Source organism: Ursus maritimus, unplaced genomic scaffold (assembly GCF_017311325.1).
Source record: "Ursus maritimus isolate PB19 unplaced genomic scaffold, ASM1731132v1 scaffold_8, whole genome shotgun sequence".
In the NCBI taxonomy this organism is placed as follows: Eukaryota; Metazoa; Chordata; class Mammalia; order Carnivora; family Ursidae; genus Ursus; species Ursus maritimus.
The window spans coordinates 63,856,482-63,876,119 of NW_024426996.1; the positions used below are offsets into that span (position 1 = coordinate 63,856,482).

General features: G+C 41.9%; 1 long non-coding RNA gene across 1 annotated transcript; it reads right to left on the minus strand.

Annotated features, from left to right (window-relative positions):
• Positions 1-276: 276 nt before the first annotated feature.
• LOC121101491 lies at positions 277-7,347 on the minus strand. Its single transcript, XR_005833481.1, has 4 exons — positions 6,530-7,347; positions 5,675-5,805; positions 3,985-4,150; positions 277-1,026 (listed from the first exon to the last, which is right to left on the minus strand). It is a non-coding gene; the product is annotated as an uncharacterized LOC121101491 (long non-coding RNA).
• Positions 7,348-19,638: the final 12,291 nt, after the last annotated feature.

The following is a 19,638-nucleotide window of genomic DNA, read 5'->3' on the forward strand; positions in this document are numbered from 1 at the left end:
ACCTAGTTTCGGAGGTCAAATGAAGAAATGTGAAACAATTAGCAAACAATGGAAGACTGCGTATACACGTGTACATATATAGAGGTTTATTAGCAATTAAAAATAATGTAACACTGTATATTCATGTGTATGTGTACATGTCTATTTATATACTCAGGGTTTATATATATATATCTATTAGCAAGTGCAAGACTGTGTGTATGCATATAGACATGTATACATGCATGTGTATGTGCGTGTGTATCCCAGCTAAGGGGGGAAACAGCAAGAATCACATCACCAAGGCTGATACAAGAATAAGAGTGAAGTGTTTTCAAAGAAGGGTTATGAAGGTAAGGAGCTCAATTTACCCAAAGCGAAATATGTACTGATGGGAACGTAGGGATAGGAGAAGCAGGTTGGGCTTTAGGGAGGGTACGAAATTACAGCAGACTGTGAGAACGCAATTGGGACTGTTTAGAATTGGCACAGTAGGAATTAGGGGGCCAGTGAAGGTTTTTAGCAGGAGAGCAATATGATGGAGATCGTATTTAAGCGTATGTAAATTCCCATAGTTGTAAATACTGCGGGCAAGCAGAAAGCGGAAGAAATTGGACAGCAGGCCCTGCTGCATTCTGAACCCCATGCAATGCAGGTACAGGGAAGGGACAAGGTGACAGTAGAGGGGATGGTGTCCAGGGAACAAAGACTTGAAGCACCTCGAAGGAAAATTCCATCAGCCCTGATGAATATGAGTGAGGTTAGGGAGGGAGGTGACAAAGAATGGTAACTCAGAAATATTCCAAAGAGAATCAGAACTTCATGGATATCTTCTGGTTGCGTTTCTGTTCACCTTTAGAAGCTGAAATACTTTCTTAAAACTTGTGAGTCATTTTACAAAGGGGCTCTCCGTCTCTCTGCTGCCTCGGGGACCGAACATATTTAACCCAATCCACAAATTTACGTGGTGTCTGCTTTTTTTCACTTGTCTCCTTGGAGGAAATTCTGCAGCCTTCCATGGTAATGAATTCCTGCTCCTGACTGTGCCTGTGGTCAGACAGACTTTTCTATGAATGGCAAACCTCTTGGAATTTTAACAGAACAACAGAGACAGAAATCTGTATGAAAACAACCCCACCTCAATTTAAGCATCAGGAGAATAAATTCTCCTTTGTTATTTCGGAGACACTGGATTTGTTTACAATAATCACTTCTTCGAGATTTCTGGAATTTCCAATTTGCAATCAATAAATATTTGTCATTTGAATTAAATTTACAGCTCCCAACCAGATTTTTGCCACACTTGGCAATGACACTTAACGGAGAACATCGACTTCAAGGAAGAAAATAATAGCCATTTAAGTGGGGAGATAATTGGCTGTAACATAAGAACAGTGAAAAATGTTGAAACTCATGGAGACTTATGGAGTATTTTAAAAATTTATGTTGTACTTATCTTTGCATTTGTAGTCTACCACAAAATTCCAAATTCCGGGTATAAATCAGATGTTCATCTTGGAGAGTCACAAATCAGGAAGCAACAATCTGACCCAGCCTGTGTGCTGTTTTATTTTCAGCCTCCACTGTCGGCTTATCTTGTAGCGGGACTAAATAGTGTTGTTGTGTGTGTGTGTGTGTGTGTGTGTGTGTGTGTGTGGTCATCTACACACCTCAGTTAAAGACTATTTTAGACTTCTTGCTTTGATAACATCTGCCTTATCTTGGGAACATCTGGTTTATCACCCTATTTCCTCCCTGCCATTATGCTGACCACTGGAAAAATAGGGCTCAGGAGTTCTGACCCACAGGGTTATGTCTACCGGAATCAACCCCCACTAATAAATAGTAAGTCACAGGTGCTGGTTACATGACCACCTTCCACCATCACCAACTTTCCTGGGGTTTGCTTTTGTTAATGTAAGTTGTGGTTACAAGACATGGATCGGCTGCTGTTTTTCATGGAAGTCGATCCGGTTCTTTGCCATTTGCAATTTGGAAAGTGAGAATCTATATGTTTAATTAGGCACAATGATTGTAGAATGTAGCGTTTTGTGGGTTTTTTTGTTTTGTTGTTTGTTTTTTTGTTTTTTGTTTTTTGTTTTTTTAAGTAGAGACCAATTATTTCATGCCAGATACTTTAGGTGCTCCGAGATGTAGGTGAACCATTTTATGGGCATAGCTTGGGTTTTTCCCTCCTTCTGGATTCTCTAGGGGGTCATTTACCTACAAATGACCCTGCCGGATTTCTTTGGGGCCAGAAAAGTGGAGACCCACATTCACAAGGAGGAAAACCTAGAGAGGAATCAGGAAAAAGTGGCTCATTGCCTCTTAGATTTACTTGAAAGATATAAATGTAGGTTAAAGTAATCAGGGTTCAGGATGCTGGATTGGACAAACTGTCTATTTGTACAGCGACGGTGTGTGCTTGTCTAGCAGCCTTACACATATGTCGTGTCTGTTTGTCCGTGTCCCCCTGTCTATATGAAATGTCTCGGAGACACAGCCCAGCAGATGGCTCACCTCTGAATGAGATCAACACACAAAGCAGATAAAAAGCTGAACTTTCAAGACTGCATTGTTAAACAGAGAGCCAAATTGTTCTTCTACTCTTCCCTACCCCAGACTTCACATTTTTAACAAGGTTAATTTGTCCCTATAATTATGGGCCTATTCTTTTAGCAATGAAAACTTTTATTGTGGGTTTTATAAAACGAATTGCCTGCGATGTAAAGCAATTTTGTAAGGTGTTTTTTTTTTTCCTTCTTCTCTAACCTGTGAGGTTACTTTCAAGATTGTGCTCTCTCACATATAGTTTTGAAAGCAAAGCAGGATACTGTATTTTACTGTAGCCTGCCAAAGTTGCTGAATTACAAGTAGCTAGAATGCGAGCTCGGGAAAGGGGAAGAGAGGTATAAAGGAAATAAATACACACCCTCATTCTTGGCAAGGGCAAAATTTTATGAAGAGAAATGACTTCTTATCCGTTACGCCATTTGTCCCAAAACAATGATCGGAGATACTTTTGTGCCTTTTCTGTTCCCAAGTGATAGAATGATTTGCATAGTTGGAGACTCTAAACACTATTACCTTGTAGACCTGCCCATCTCCGTTACTACTGCAAGTTATTCATTCAGGGTTTGCGGCCGGATGGGTTAATGAATGACCAGATCTTGCGTAAAATGACTTGGCCTGACTTTTAAACGACTACTTTTTTTTTTTTTTTTTTGGCCAGTCTTGTGATGGGTGTTAATTGGCTCTAGAGACCAAGCCTCCTATAGAGTTTTTTTCTTTTTCTTTTTTTCCCCCAGAAGTAGCTTTGTTCCGTCGTCCCCCCCCCTTCCCCTTTTACATTCTCTTCCAAACTGAAGCTCAGAGACAGTTCAAGGAGCTGCATGCAGGCGATAGGGCAGGGAGGAGGGAGGACACTCAGTAGCCAAATCCTTGGTGGCTGATGCCCGTCCTTGTGCCAAATCAGCATGATTTATCAGAGCCGTGTCTTCAGTAGGACTAAGTTTAGCGTGAGTTCCTTGGTGTTCCTCACACAATATGCAGAGCTGGAGCTCTGAACTTTGAAGGAAAGCCTCAGAGCAGTTTGCAAAGTGTTGGTGCTTAGTGAATACTAAATTACATTTAGGAAATAGTCTGCTGCTACCAGTTATACTTCATTTTTATTCCTGACACAGACACCTAAATCAGAGAACAGTAACATTTCAGAGATTATGGAAGCAGTTTGGGTATGTTCCAACACTATAATAGGATCAGAATTTTAAGGCCTTTTGTATTATTACCAATAGTCACTTAGTTTCTGCTGCAGTGTACTTTGTAGGGAATTACAGCTTTTACTAAAAAGATTAAAATGCTATTATGCAAATGATTGCAGTATGTTATTATGTTTACAAATTAACATCCATGGCTCAACACACAAATTAAGTAACTCTTCTATCTATGTTATTAAGGATTTAATAAAGTAACTGTTAATAAAAATGGGTAGCTTGGAACACTTACTAGGAAACAATTGTGATTTAACACAGAACTGGAGCCTCGTGTTTCATGTTCTAGGTGATAGAATGGTAGAGTCAAGTTGCACAAAGCACACGGAAGACCCGGGACCGTGTGAACTGCAGCACTGCTCGTCCGAGATGCTGACGACCACGAACTAAGTAGCTTCAGGCTACAATGTACAGTGGGCGCACATCAATAAATCTAAGCAATGAACACAAACCATTTTCTATTAATAAATAGTTCATTGAAATGATATTTGCCCTCCATTCTGTGTTTGATATGTTCCACGCACGCGGAGAATACTTACATTATTCTAAAATGGAGCTCAGAGCAAATTTCGATGTGGCGAATGAGATTTAGTTGCAAAATATCGCCGTGTGATAAAAGGGGAGAAGGCTAGGTTCAGACTAGGATTGCTTTACAAACAGGCTGCAAATTGCTATTCCTGGCTGTTCATAAGAGATCATAAAAGCAAGGAGATAAGAACCGCCAAGGTCCCTGAGAAATGAATGTATGTGATTATGTTATCTTGTGGGTTGGATTTACTAGACAGACCGACAACACCTTCACTTTAGTCCAACAGGAAAAGTAGAGAGAGATGTAGATTTGGGATAACAAACTTTGTTAGAGTGGGGAAGTTCCACAACACTGTAATTAACATGTTTCCAAAGAGACCTGGGATTCCAGTCACTGAATCCTTTGCTAGATCTCAAAATAAGAGCGAGAAGTATCGTCCAATACTAAGCCAAGAAACAAACAACAAGGACACAAAAGAATTATTAGACAATCCTGGGAACTGCTTAATTGATATCTCAAATGTTGGGGGCTCATTTCCCGTAGCTAAATAAAACTGTTGGAGGTGCTGATGTAAACAATAGCCTTTTTAGGTCAACCTAAAAATATATAATCAAATAAAAAAATAAATCAACAATTACCTTTTCAGGTCTACCTACGGAGGGCAACTAACCTAAGCTTCTTAGCGGGAATACGTGGGTGTACTCAAGAAACATGAGCAGGGAAGCAGCCACAAACCTGGTGAAGGTTTGTGTCCTTGCATACAATACAAGCAATTTATTTTGTTCTGAATAGCACCTCTGTTGTTGGAAAACTACTTATGCAAATTTTTGATATCTAGCTTTAGCAAGGCGCCTGGTTCCTTCATTTCCTTCCACATTTGGATAAATTGTGTTGTTCTTCACTCTTCCAAATTTGTCCTTGTGGAAGTGAACACTTGCAAATTGGTTGAAGCTCGCTAAGGGAAAGAAAGGGAGTGGGGAGCGGGAAGAGGAGGGGAAAAAAAAAACAACAACAACAACAGCAAAAACCGAACCGAGAACAGTTGTTGGGACAGCTTCTGAGTTGATGGTCTGTGGCCTTGTGCCGTTTCCAGGCACCTGATCAAGAAAGTGGTACAATCCTGTTATGCAGGCATTTACTCTTGCCAACAGTCACCTGACATGACCAAGGTTTAAAGTACTTGCTGGAACTTGAGGCAGCATCGTGGAAATGCACGACTATATGTGTGCAGACACATTCACATTCTTTTTTTTTTTTTTTTTTAGGAAAACAAAAAGTGATACTTGCCATAGAAGGGTGGTAAAATAATTAGTCCAGTAGACAAATGCCTTGGCCCATGTTTAAACAGAGCTTTAAGGACACGGTGTTCTCAACAGCCACATATCTAAATACAAACCAGTGTCAGCTGCCATGCAGAGCAGAATGTAATAGCCCGTTCTCACATAGGTCATCGCCAATCCATTTTGGTCGCAGTCACACCGCACATCTGTTTCTGCGTGCTGCAGCTTCTTAAGGTGGCATTTTGGACTTCAGAAGAACACAAACAACCAAGCTATAAATTCCCACTGCTGGAGTTATTTTGAATAAGTGTATACTGTTTCATATTTATAATGGCGAGGCTTCATAATATTCACAGCGAATATATAACACCGATCAGTTCAACAAGCATGAAATTGTATGTTGTCAACTTGTCACATAAATAGAGTCATATTCAGGCTTGCGATAATGTTGAACTAACATTTTTTCCCCCACAATTGTCGAGAGGGTCACAAAGAAGTGGGGAGGTAGCACTTCCTTTGGGGAGATAAACAGTCAGGGCCATTGTAGAGTTGAGATTAGTGTTGATGGGTCCCTTTTCTTCCCTCCCTCCAAAGCACTTGTTTTTCTTGGGTGAATGCTAATTGGCTAATCTGGTGTGTTTCTTCTGTCATCCAATGGTATCATTTTCAGCCAGTGCTAGAAAGCTTTTTTGGGTTGTGTATGTGTGAGTAGCTTTTTCTGTTCTCCTTTAAAACAAATTTTTTTTTCTATTCTTGGAGCGCAAATCAGCGCTAATTGTCATGAAATTCTCTAGCTCTACTCTGGCAAGCTTTCTTGTTGTCTCTGCACCTCCGTTAACTCTTAATTCATTACCAGATCGCTGGGTGAACTCTCCTGCTCTAGGGGAGTTAGAGAGAGGGAGAAAGGAAATTACTGAACCCAAAGTGCACCTTACCAAAAGGGGAAGAGAGGACAGAGGAAGCGTACTCACCAGGAGCTCGGGGGCGACAGCAGAGACCACTTCCCACAGTGGCTGGTATTTCTGCACGGGGGGCGAGAGTAGAAGCCGATGCCAAGTCCTTTTTCACTTTTGAGAAATTCTTAGATGGGTTCGATCCTCCCCATCTTCCTCAAGTGGCCCGAAGACAGAAGTGTTGCAGGCCGTATCTGCAAGCCCAGTGGTTTATCCTGTTAAGTTGCTAACTCAAAACCGCAGGGCCATGCATGAGAAGGCAGATGTCAGCAAGGATTGTTACTCCCATCGGTCGTTTCATCCCGTATCACTTGTGTTATAGGTGGTCACGTTTTCTCATATGGCTTCCAACTTTTGCATAGTTTCACATGGCTTCATGCTTCTGGATTTTTAAAGTTCTTCTATTACTTATTTGCCCATCCATCAAAAAATAATTATTGCCAACTGCGAGCATGCTCACGTGCTTGCCAGTTTCTGGGAAGACGGTGGTGGAGAGCAGACAGAGTCCGTGGCGTCCTGGGGCTCATGGTCAGCGATAAAGGCAGGTCAGTAAAATCAAGTGAGGTGAACTGTCTGAGAGAGGAAGCAAAGAGGGGACTTTCTCCACCTGCTCGCTATCCTGGTCATTGCTAATAGATCAATTCGACCCGCCTTGGAATTGGTACACTTATCATCTTCAGAAAGGCCTTCCTCTTGAAGTGGAATTTTTCCGGAGAGCATTTCTCCTTGTCATTGGGGCTGTCTGTTGCAAACCGAGAGCCCAGGCATGGGGGGTCCAACAAGCACAGGGCAGTGGGACAGAATGTTTGAAATCAGGAGACCTGAGATCTCCCACATTAAGGAAAACAGCACTTTGCTCATGGGAATTGCTGAGGGAGCCAACCCAAGGGAAGAGAGCAAAGCTGTCAGCACAGAGTTCTTTCATCCATGTGCCGGGCTGACGTGACCAGAATGTTGCGCTCTTGGCAAAGTATGTGGGGCTCCTTTGGATGAAAACCATTCTGTACCATTTTAGGCCTGTTGACCTTTGTCTCTGAAAATGATATTTCTGTCCAGCCGGAAGGGCTGGCACGCGTTTGCCTATATGTGACATCCGAATTTGTGGCTTTTCTCTCCTCAGAGCCCTCTGCTCATTGCCTCATGGGATAGTCCTACACAGGGACTGTCTTGTTCCCTTGACCGAGGCATGCACAGGTAGACTGTAGACCTATCCTTTTCTTCTTGTCTGTGGAGGTACCCAGCATTACGCCCCTACTGAGCCATACCCAGTATTTCCTGTAATACCTTGGGTTAAACCTCTTCTCGCCAGTCGTTTCTGAGAAGCTCATTTCTGCTTCTGAATGGTGCTTAGGTAGGGAAAAAGGGTGCCTCTATGATAGGAATGCCCTTGGTTTTTCCACGGGCTCTTGGCCTAAGGACATTAGCTTCCCTGGGTACCATTTCATTTGTTCAGATGTGAAGTTGGAACTTCTCTTTCCCAGACATAGTTCTCCTGGGTGTCCAGGGATCCTGGCCAACTCAGACTCAGTCCAGAAATGTTCTCATGTCAGGATCCTCTTGTGTCTTGCCAGCACATGCTTAGCGGGGACACCCTGCTCTTGTCTGAGCCGCATCTCTCAGCCTGGGTTTTAATTTCAGGCGGTGCTGCCTGATGGGCAGGCTCGCCTCCTGCTCCTACTGGAGGAGAGTCTGGGCGGATGCCTGAGCATTGGACTGCAACCATGCTGCATGGGCTAAGCGACTTCTCTCTCCTCCTGCTCCCCAATTCCAGGACGCTGCGGGCGGCAGATTTGAGAGTTACTTTAGGTCACGGTGCCACTTTCTAGCTCCTTTAATCCCGTCACCGGGCAATCCCACCAACGTGGCCGAGGTGGCTGCCGCTGTCCTAAAGGAATTTGTGTCAGTTTCTCCTGGGACAAATCTAGTCTGGCTGCTTTGCAATATTGGTTCCAACCGAAAGTTGCGACAAAGACATTCTGTCTGCACGGAACCAAAGACTTGTCTGTGGCTAGATGCATCGGGCAGTAATGGAATGTTGCCTGGTCTTGGCAGATAACAGCCTGGTCATCCGCATGGCATGATCCATGCACCATTTAATTTGTCTTTGAATGGCAAATGGGTTTCTTCTCTGAGTCAGCAAAAGGCGTGATACCCTCCAAGAGTACCATGTGACCTCCCCGCTGCTTTTGTGATACAGAGAAACAAAACACCGAGCCCGCGTTTTCCCTTTAGTTGCTGGTTCATTTTTATTTCCAGCTACATGTTTCATAGCTGAAAGAGAAGATGTATGTTGCACAGACAGGATGCATTTTTACTTAATCACGGTGGTTATTTTTATAATTCATACGAGGAGACCTCATTTCTTTGGCCATTATTAACTTAGTATTATTAATTGTCTGAAACATAGCTGAGAAACACACCATTTGTAAAAATGTCTTGGACAAGCCAAACCAGAGGCAGAAAAATCGTACCCTCGTTCTTAATGCATTTTATTCCCAGATAAGCTTCTCCAGCCCTCACTTACCACTGGCTTCTTTTGTTTTACTTACAATTTAAACCAATCTAGTTATCTGTTTTCCGAGCACATGGGAGATTAGAAGAAATGATTTAGAAAGTTAATGAGCTGGTAGAGGCAAGGAGATCATAGCGGGAAGTGGGCCCTGACCGAAGATGAGACAAAAAAATGATAAAAAGTAGGCAAACACTCGAAATAGAACTGTCTAGGACTATTTAGTTGGAAGGCACATAGCCCTGTATTTCTCAGGGCTGTGTTTCTAAACAGCTCCCTACAGTCATTCTGCAATATCACACAATGCTACAAAAATCAGATCTCATAATTTTTTTGTATTACGTTATGTTAGTCACCATAGTCATTAGTTTTTGATGTAGTGTTCCATGACTCATTGTTTGTGTATAACACCCAGTGCTCCATGCAATACGTGCCCTCCTTAATACCTGTCATGGGGCTCAACCATCCAGCCACCGCTCTGCCCTCTGAAATCCTCAGATTGTTTCCCGGAGTCCGTAGTCGCTCATGGGTCATCTCCCCCTCTGATTTTCTCCCCTTCAGTTTTCCCTTTTTTCCCCTAATGTCCTCTGTGCTATTCCTTATATTCCACATATGAGTGAAACCATATGATAATTGTCTTTCTCTGCTTGACTTATTTTGCTTAGCATAATCCCCTCCAGTTCCATCCATGTCAATGCAAATGGTGGGTATTTATCCTTTCTGATGGCCGAGTAATATTCCATTGTATATATGAACTGCATCTTCTTTATCCACTCATCTGTTGAAGGGCATCTCGGTTCCTTCTACATTTTGGCTATTGTGGACATTGCTGCTATGAACATTGGGGTACATGTTCCCCTTCTTTTCACTACATCTGTATCTTTGGGGTAAATACCCAGTAGTGCAATTGCTGGGTCATAGGGTAGCTCTATTTTTAACTTTTTGAGGAACCTCCACACTGTTTTCCAAAGTGACTCTACCAACTTGCATTCCCACCAACAGTGTAAGAGGGATCCCCTTTCTCCACATCCTCTCCAACATTTGTTGTTTCCTTCCTTGTTAATTTTTGCCATTCTAATTGACGTAAGGTGGTATCTCAATGTGGTTTTGATTTGAATTTCCCTGATGGCAGTGATATTGGACATTTTTCATGTGTCTGTTAGCCATTTGCATGGCTTCTTTGAAGAAGTGTCTGTTCATGTCTTCTGCCCATTTTTTAATTTGATTATTTGTTTTTTGGGTGTTGAGTTTGAGAAGTTCTTCATAGGTCTTGGATACCAGCCCTTTATCTGTAATGTCATTTGCAAATATCTTCTGCCATTCCGTGGGCTGCCTCTTAGTTTTGTTGACTCTTTCCTTTGCTGTGCAGAAGCTTTTTATTTTGAGGAAGTCCCAAAAGTTCATTTTTGCTTTTGTTTCCCTTGCCTTTGGAGACATGTCATGAAAGAAGTTTCTGTGGCCGATGTGGAAGAGTTTACTGCCTATATTCTCCTTTAGGATTTTGATGGATTCCTGTCTCACATTGAGGTCTTTCATCCATTTAGAGTTTATCTTTATGTATGGTGTAAGAGAATGGTCGAGTTTCATTCTTCTATATATAGCTGTGCAATTTTCCCAGGCCCTTTTATTGAAGAGACTGTCTTTTTTCCATTGGGTATTTTTTTCCTGATTTGCGAAGATTGTTGACCATAGAGTTGAGGGTCCATATCTGGGCTCTGTGTTCTGTTCCATTGACCTATGTGTCTGTTTTTGTGCCAATACCATGCTGTCTTGGTGATCACAGCTTTGTAATATAGCATGAAATCCAGATCTCTTAATTTTTAAGATGGGGGAAATATGAATATGATTTTGAAATCTTTCCATTCAATGCTTCAATAAAAAATTTGGTACTTGAGCAAGTCAACTTCTCAATTCATCTGCACAAGTGCCTATGTGGATTAATGCCTGATGGGAGAGATAAATGAGACATATATACTAACACACATGTATATTTTTAGATCTGGAAGATTTTCATGAAGTTTTGATGTCATTCTATGAGACTTTCCTATATAACAGCACTAAGTAAGAAAATGCTCCATGAAATGTTGAACTTCATTGTATGATCTGTCAGATTACTTGCTCCCTTAAAAAATACAACTGTTAAAATTTCCTCTGATAAAGAGGCTGCTGATTTTTTTTCTCTTGTCAATAGTAAAGCTCTTTGGCTACAGGGCCATTAGTCAAGACAAATACAGCTCAGCAGTGTTATTCTTAAAACAGTAATTCCCCACATTCCTTTAGAATGGAATTACCTAGACTTTCCCCCTTTGTTGCTTTCTTACCCAGTCCCCAAATAAACCACCACCCCAACAATGCGTAATTCATGTGCATATAATCATTCAGAGCACACTAAATTGGAATATCAGTGCTATAAGTAATTCCCCCTTCTTTCTCATTTCGTCTGGAGATCCTTAGAAATAAACCACCAACCTCAGGGCTAGCAAAATAATCATTAAAATGTGCTGTTTGATTTTGGAAGGAGGATTTTAGCTAATGTACAGGACTGAGTTCCCTAAATTTAATTTCTGTCTAGAAACCCAAAGAAGGCTATATGTGTGACTTCTTTATCCAAACTCTCCAGCCCAGCTGTCACCTTTCACCTTAGGGGACAGAATGGACAGCTTGGATTTCTCCATATGGACCCGGAGCTTTGGTTAGGCCATGACCCCTCATTAATATTCAAACTTTGGCAATTTCAAAAAATGCTGTCCACTCTGACTACTGGAAGCAGCCCAGCTCCCCTGGTACTTTCTCACGCTTATCCTTTATACGAAGGCATTTGTGTCTCCCTTCATGTCCCTTTCAGGAGTAATTCTTCCCTTGTTCAATTTTTCCCTTTCTCTTTATGGCTGTCATAATAGCCCCTGATACAGTCAGGCGGCGATGACCCTGTCCATCACTCACCTGCAAGCTATTCTTGAACTAGCGGATGGTCCCTGAGTGACCAGATTAATTGTGCCAGTGGTGGGTCTTTCCACCCGACCTTTCATCCAGTAGCATAAAAGCTGATTCCAGGCTGTGTGCAAGGCTGGCTGCCCTGCCATCTCGGTGCCCTCCGTGGAGCCAAGCAGTGGGAAGGACAGCATCAATGCAAATTAAGTGCAGAGGCACGGATAGAAAAAGGTGGGTAGTTGGGGTTACCAGAAATGAAATCTCTTCCTTTGAGTGCCAGTGGAAAGAAGTCTGAAGGAGTGAGAGTCCAAAGGAAGTTTTCCAGAGATACGATTTTCATAAACTGCATTACAACAATGGACTATTCTAAAGGCTGTTCGTTCTTGTCTGTGTTCAGTTGGAGCCCTTACCAGGCAAAGGATAAACTTTTCAGTCCCTAAATTTAGGAAAGTATTTGTGGCCCTTCTCGGGCACTGAGTGAGTTTTGTCACATGTGCCAAAGAGCAGCTTTTCCTTTTGTGAAGGCCTTTGAATTGTGTCTAGGGCTGTTTCGATGTTAGCTTTCTCATCCCGCAAGCTATATTATTAAAGCGCATGAGGGAAAGGATGGACCCCAAGTTGGTATCTCATCACCTGGCCAGTGCCCAGCACAAAGCCATGCGTGTAAGGAATTCTAGCTCTGACATCTGTTAATGGTTGGATTTACAGTGGTTCTACCAAATTCAGACAGAGAAGGAGAGAGAGAGAGAGAGAGAGAATAAAATGACCTTCCCAGGCATTCAGACCAATCATGCTAAAAATAAGACATATCAAAGATCTGAGAGTGCATTCTCCAAGAGATGGTTTGTAAATAGAGCCAACAGTGACAGTGGTATGTTGTGTGCTTGCCAGAGAGGCTGTGAACTTACCTTCTAATTCACTTGCTGCTCAGATGAAGATACCTGGGTGTTTTAATGGCAGTTGGGAGCCACGTGGCTGTGTTAAGCCAGTGTGCATTGGCATGTGAAGACACTATTACACGTTTATAGTGGATGTGGAGTATTCACTCCTGTCCCCCATGGGAGAGGGAGTATTTCTCATACGCAATGAAGAGCTAAAGAACTGGTATCTTTCCAGGGTTCCCGAGCATCAGGGGATCTTTGCCTCTGTACAAGGAACCAGCTGTTACCTGGGAGTTCACGAACGGGTGTGGTAACATGTTCCCAACACACTGTTCGCAGCACTGTGCCCATATTCCTGGCCTGTTTCAACTCTCTGAACAGATCCAGGCATCACATTTTTGCAAATATTTTGTTCTTGTTGTAGTTTTCTTATCAAAACTCACAATGGGAGGAATTTACCCCTCGTGGAAAAGTGATTGCGTGATGACACAAGTTTCTCGTGCCATAGTTGCCTGGCAGCTGCCTGATTTCTCAGAAGAATCACACACAAAGGCTAAAAAGAAATGGTGGGATGGTGAAGGACGGCTAATTTCCCAAGGCGTTTGGGCTTTTCAGAAGTTGTGAATGTTTTTGGCCTTGCTTTCCTTTATAGGCCGGGATCATTGAAACCAGGGTACAAAAATAGCCAAAGAAGATCCCGTTAACCTGAATTTCTTAGTAGTTTTTGTAGAACAATTGAATTCATGGCCATTTTTGCTATTTTAGCAAAGACCTTGGTGAGTTGTCTTTATTAGAAGGGAACGGTTTGATCAGTCCAGGGCTCTAGGCTGACTCATGTGTTATAAGTCAGTACGCCATCATACAGGACGCTCAAAACCAGGAACTGATTTTATTCATTCTTCAACTGATCCATTATCAACTATGTAAAGAGCACCAACTACGCGCCAGGTTCTCACTCAGGTACCCCAACTACTAAGATGTATGTACTGTGTATACACTACTTCAGACACAGGCGTCGCTTGTCCAGAGAAAAAGACAGCTAAATCTGCTTAGAAGATAATGGCGTGAACTCTGTGGTCAGGCTAGCAATGAAGTGCCATGAAGACACAAACAGAGAGGTGAAAATGGCTGCTAAAACAGAGAGGAAAATTGGGTAAGTGTTGATAGATTATTTAACCACGAGTTTGAGCCCATCAGAGGCTGAACATTCCTATTGACTTATAAAAGGTAGCGAACTGCATTTCTCACCCCTCAGGAGGAAAACAGAATGGTCAGGAAAAAGGACGCACGTAGTAGGCTCTAACCAACATTTCCGGCAAGGCCTGTCTACCTTGGGCTCCGCGATCCAACAGCTCATTAGATTTTAACAAAAGCAGCAGAGCTAACTAAGTGTTCCTCAGTGAGGCACCCCGGGCACTATCTCTGAGAGCCACTGTGACATACAGAACCCGAAGTGAATTAAATAGTCAGCTACAGCAAGCCAAAACTTAAAAAAAGCCCTGAAATGACCAAAAATGGAAACATATTACAGTTATCTGCATTCACAGTACAGAACAAGTTTGGTCGTATTTAAGATAATTCTCTAGTGCCTGCTATTTTTAGCCCAAGGGTAAGCTCCTCTAAGAGTCTTTTAGCATTGCAACCCTTTAACCTGGCCTGACAGACTAAGCCAATAAGCTGTCTGATTTTCCCCGTCCGTCGGGGAGGAAGAGAGATAGCTAAAACAAACCATTTGCGGGGAAAATGTTCCGCCTATCTTGTATTAAGAGCTTTTTTCATATAGATTTTTAAAACATCCCAATATTAAGTGTTGCCTGTCAGAGACCAAAATGTCAAGCTTTGCTGTTTTGAAATTGTAGGCTCATGGTTATAAAAAGAGGATTTTATAGGCCTAGTCTAATGGAAATAAACATTACTCCATTACCTTCGGTAAAACCAAATCTTTACAGTTCAAACTATCATTATTAGTGTCTATGAGAAGAAAGAAACGTTTCCAGGGGGTTTATTTATTTTTTTTAGGCAAAGAAAGATTGGCGAGCTATGCCATAGCAAATGAAAGTTTTCTTAAAGCTTTCCCCTCAGTGACTTTGCAGTGTGTAATTTAAAAGCAGAAAGCAAAGAAAATGCAGTTTTAAAACACTAGGCTGGCCATTCCTGGTATCTTTCTTTCTTACATATTAACAACCCTTCGTGAAACTATTGCTCTTACCCATTCTTGTCTGTCTGTCTCTATACAGTATATGCAAACACCTTTATCCGCTCTTTATTGTTCACACTTTCTTCTTAGTGTGTGTGTATGCGTGTGTATGCATGTGTGTGTGTGTGTGTGTGTGTGTGTGTGTGTGTTTTGTGTGTGGTGATGTAGGGATGAGCCATCTCAGTTTAAATTGTATGACCACATATGGGGACACTTAAAGTGTCTTATTTCCTACTTGGTTCACCAGAAGAAATGCTGCTAATCATCGAAGTTTAAGAATGTTCCAAGGTTGACCCATTGACTGAAATTCAGAAGACTGAATGTGTCAGTTCAGTATGGGGTGGATTTTAGCCACAGATGCTACCTGTCAAGCAATTGCCAGATATTTATTGAGCTCATATGATATGCAAGGTGTTACGCCAAGTGTTTTGGGAGGGGGGCAAGTTAGAAAGGGGTTTGAAGTAGGACCTCAGTCCTCAAGGAGACTTGTCACCGAGTTGCAGAAATCAGATACTCATGCCCCCAGAGTGGCAGTCAGAAAGCTTTAGGACATTTCTAGAGATGCTCCCGTGTCCCAGATGCACGTCTACGGCTCCTCTCGGACAGAGCGATCCTACCTCAGTGCCCAGCCAGCTGGTCGACATTTCCCTGGGCCCCTGTGAAGTGTCCCGATCACTACCTTTGGTTATGCATGGTTCTGTCTTCCCACAGATGAGGAATTTAGGAGTTAGTATTTAACCAGAACTCAAATTGCCTGGTTCCCACAGCTTCTCTTATGGGAGAAGTGTCAGGAGGATGGAATTGTTCTTTTCCGTCATGAGATCTCAGACACGCCGGCGGGTTGCACAGCCATCTCCTGGGATATATGTGCTCTATTGAAATGCCCTATTGGCTGTTATGTGATCAAGTGGTGGCGGTTTCTGCAGAGGACTGGTGGGATGTGGGCCCCCACGACGCTGCAGCTGTAGTCCTTTGCCGGTGAGGTGTTCTGCGCTTTGCAAGCTCACTCCTGATCTTTACTCCCCTTTAAGACCTCCTGTTAATCTTTAGCACGGGCTGACTCTGTAACGCAGTGCACACCAGGTTGCCTAACTTCTTGTTTGTGTGCTCCCAGGGATCAGAAAGCTGTTTGCTGTTTTTCCCCCAGACCATGTAGGCTCACTGCCTCTGTCTCTCTGTCCTTTGTTGTCCACGTTTGGTCTGTTGCTAAAGACTCCCTCCTTGTTCTTAGGTGAATGTTCACCATCTTCCTCCATCATTTCTTTTTATCTTTCACTAACTCATACTTAAGCGATCACAGCCTCCTTTACTGCTTCCCTTCTTCCTCGGTCATCCTGAAGATGGCATATTCTGCACCGTGCCTTATTGATGATGAAGCTGACCACTATTTTTCGGTTTCTGCTGTGTGCCTAGGCTTTGCCAAAACCTATGGTACTTAGAGGGGTGCTTGGGCAGTTCAGTCGGTTAAGGGCCTGCCTCTTGATCTTGGCTCAGGTCTTGATCTCACAGTTGTGGGTTTGAGCCCTGCATTGGGCTCCACGCCCAGTGTGGAGCCTACTTAAAAAAAAAAAAAACCCAAAAAACAAAAAAACCTCCAAAACTAAGGAGGGGTTCAGGAAGTAAGGCTCAGATACTTATAAAAGGAGTTTAAAAATTATCTTCCTTTGGAGATGCACAACTTTATGAGGAGACAATCCCCACCCATGTGACACAATCAGACAGTGGGTGAAATGTGGATAGTCACTCAACAAATCCATATTCTAGGCACCATGTGGAATAGAAGAACTGGCGATTTAACTCCTGCCTTCAGTTTCCATTAAAAACTAACTGTCCTATAAAGAGAGGTGCTCATTGGCATGATATTAGCAAACTACGCTAAGAGGTTTAGAGCTGGGTAGAGATCCGTAAGACCAGTGGGACAAGTGGGAAGCCAGGGTGGTGGAAAAGGAGATCCTCAAGATGGAGAGAGATTTTCATCGGCCAAGAGGAAAGGCAAATATAGTTGACCCTTGACCAACACAGGTTCGAACCGCATGGGTCCCACTTAACGTGGATTTCTTTCAATAAATATATATGTATATATTTTTTCAATAAATATATAATATATAACATATATATAATATATTATATAATATATATAATATATTATATATATGTTATATATTATATATTTATTGAAACATATTATATATATTATATATGTTATATATATTCCTATATAGTACCATGAATGTATTTACTCTTCCTTAGGATTTTATTTTTTTTAATTTTTATTATTTATTTATTTATTTATTTTGGGGATTTTCTTAATAACATTTTCTTTTTTCTAGCTTGCTTTATTGTAAGAATACAGTGTATAGTACATATCACACACAAACCGTGTGTTAACAGTAAGGCTTCTGGTCGCCAGTAAGTAAGCAGTAGTTAAGTTGTGGGGACGGCAAAAGGTGTGTGCAGATTTTTGACTGTGTGAGGAGCAACACTGCCCCTAACCCCGCGTTGTCTAAGGGTCGAGGGTAAATTCAGACATCAGCTTTCATCTCATTACTTACTTAATACTTATTCGTCACCTACTGTGGGCCAGGATGTATGTCAGGTGTTGACATAACTGGATAGGACAGAGACAATGTTATGAGCAAAGTCCGTGGTGAGGAGAACCCTAGGGATGATTGGGAAATAAGGAATAATCCAACAGGGTAGAAGGGAAAGTGACACATGTTGAATAGAATCTTAGAATTGTACTAAATTAATACGAGAGAGCCTTACAGTAGCAATAGGGAACTATAGGCCCAGGCATGTTAAGTAAGTTGCATAAGGGACACCGGCCTTTCATTAAGATGAGTGGGGAGAAGACAGATTATAGGGTTTGTTATCAGGGAAGAAGGGTTATCTTGGACAGAGATTGAGGGCAGGGGCCCAGTGAGCAGGCTGTTGTGGTTTTCGAGCTTGAGATAATAAGGCTGAATTAGGGAGTGATGGTGACGATGAGAGGAAGGGCTGGATGTGGGCGACTTTGTGAAGAAAGAATCGATACAGATCTTTATCACATAAAGTGATAGGTTCAATGTCGCGGTGAGAGAAAAGGAAGTGAAAATGACTGTGGTTTCAAGCCTGGGTGATTTGGAGGATTTGGGGTCAGTTAAGGAAAATAAGAGAATCAGAGGAAGGAGCTACGAGGAAAGATCTAGAATGCAATGTCTGTAGCTTATATAGCACATGGCGTCAGCTGCTGTTGGGAGTCTGTGAACAAAATATAATGATTGAGCTGGAGAGCAGTTGTCGAAGCCTTTCTGAGGAGAGCCATCTTGAAGGAAACGTCAGGGTTCCCCATTGTCTGACATGTTACAGATTTTTGCATTTTTGCTTTGAGGTTGGTAATTTGCCAGACTGCTTCTTGCCAATAGTAATGGTAACTTTGGGTATTTTCATGTGCCAGACACTGGGATTAAACATTTTTAAACAGTGTTTTAATAAAAGAAATCTTAGTTTTATAAAGTTTAAGTTAATAAATTAAAAAGAAATGATCTCATCTAATTTTCATAATCATCATGACGGGTTGGAGGTGTTACCTCATTTTACAGCTCAGAAAGTAAGGCTCAGATAAGTAACTTGCCCAGGGCCAAGATACAAAAAGGAACCAGAAGGACTGAGATTGCCTAACTCCCAAACTCTAAAATTTTAACCACTCCCTTACACTGCCTCTTACTTAATACCTCCATCGTCAGGCGCTAAGCTTCTCATCCCCTCCTACTCCCAGCCTTTTTCAAATTTTCCAAATGCCTGGAATTATTTCTGTCCTCTTGTTTTCAATCCTGCTGAATTTTAAAATCACAGGAACCTCTCAAATTCAGGAAGTGTTCCCTGATTAATTCCACCTCTACCTAAACAGCTAGCAGAACCCAGACCTGATCTCGTTGGAACAGAATTCGTGTTATTTAGTGGAGAGAACAGCATGAAGCCATCCAGCCACAGACTGGTCAACAGATCAGAGTTCATACCCTACTGCCTGTGGATCTGTAGATAGTTTCATTTGCAGAGAATTGCACTTGAAAGCATATATTAAAATTGTAAGGCCACGAACTATTTGCGGTATTCTTTGTCCCCAATGTGTATAGTCTTGATACTTGTTGACTGATTGACCATGATTTCTGTTGACATTTGGTTGAGATGGAAGACAATTAGGAAGTATTGATAATACATCCTAAACTTGGCTTTAAAGTCCTTTATTGAACTCTTGGGCATGTCTTCGTAAAGCAGATTTGGTAGAATTTGCCTGTAAGATAAGTCTCCTGAAAGACAAGTTTAGTGGGGAATATAACTCTTTAAAAATGCAATTGAAAATAGGCATAATCCCCCAAATAAACCATTTCCTACAAATGGCACTTAGCTCTGATCATTCTCCTTCCCTGAGCGGGCACCAAGTCATTCAATTGTGGCTGTGTTTTGTTTTGTTTTGTTGTTTTGCTTTATCTTTTGGATTTCTGTTGTTACTGACTTGAGTGAAACCATGCCTTATTCATCTTTTTCTTTAAAAAAAAAAAAAAGATTTTATTTATTTATTTGAGAGAGAGAGAGAAAGAGTGCAAGCCTGAGCAGGGGCAGAGGGAGT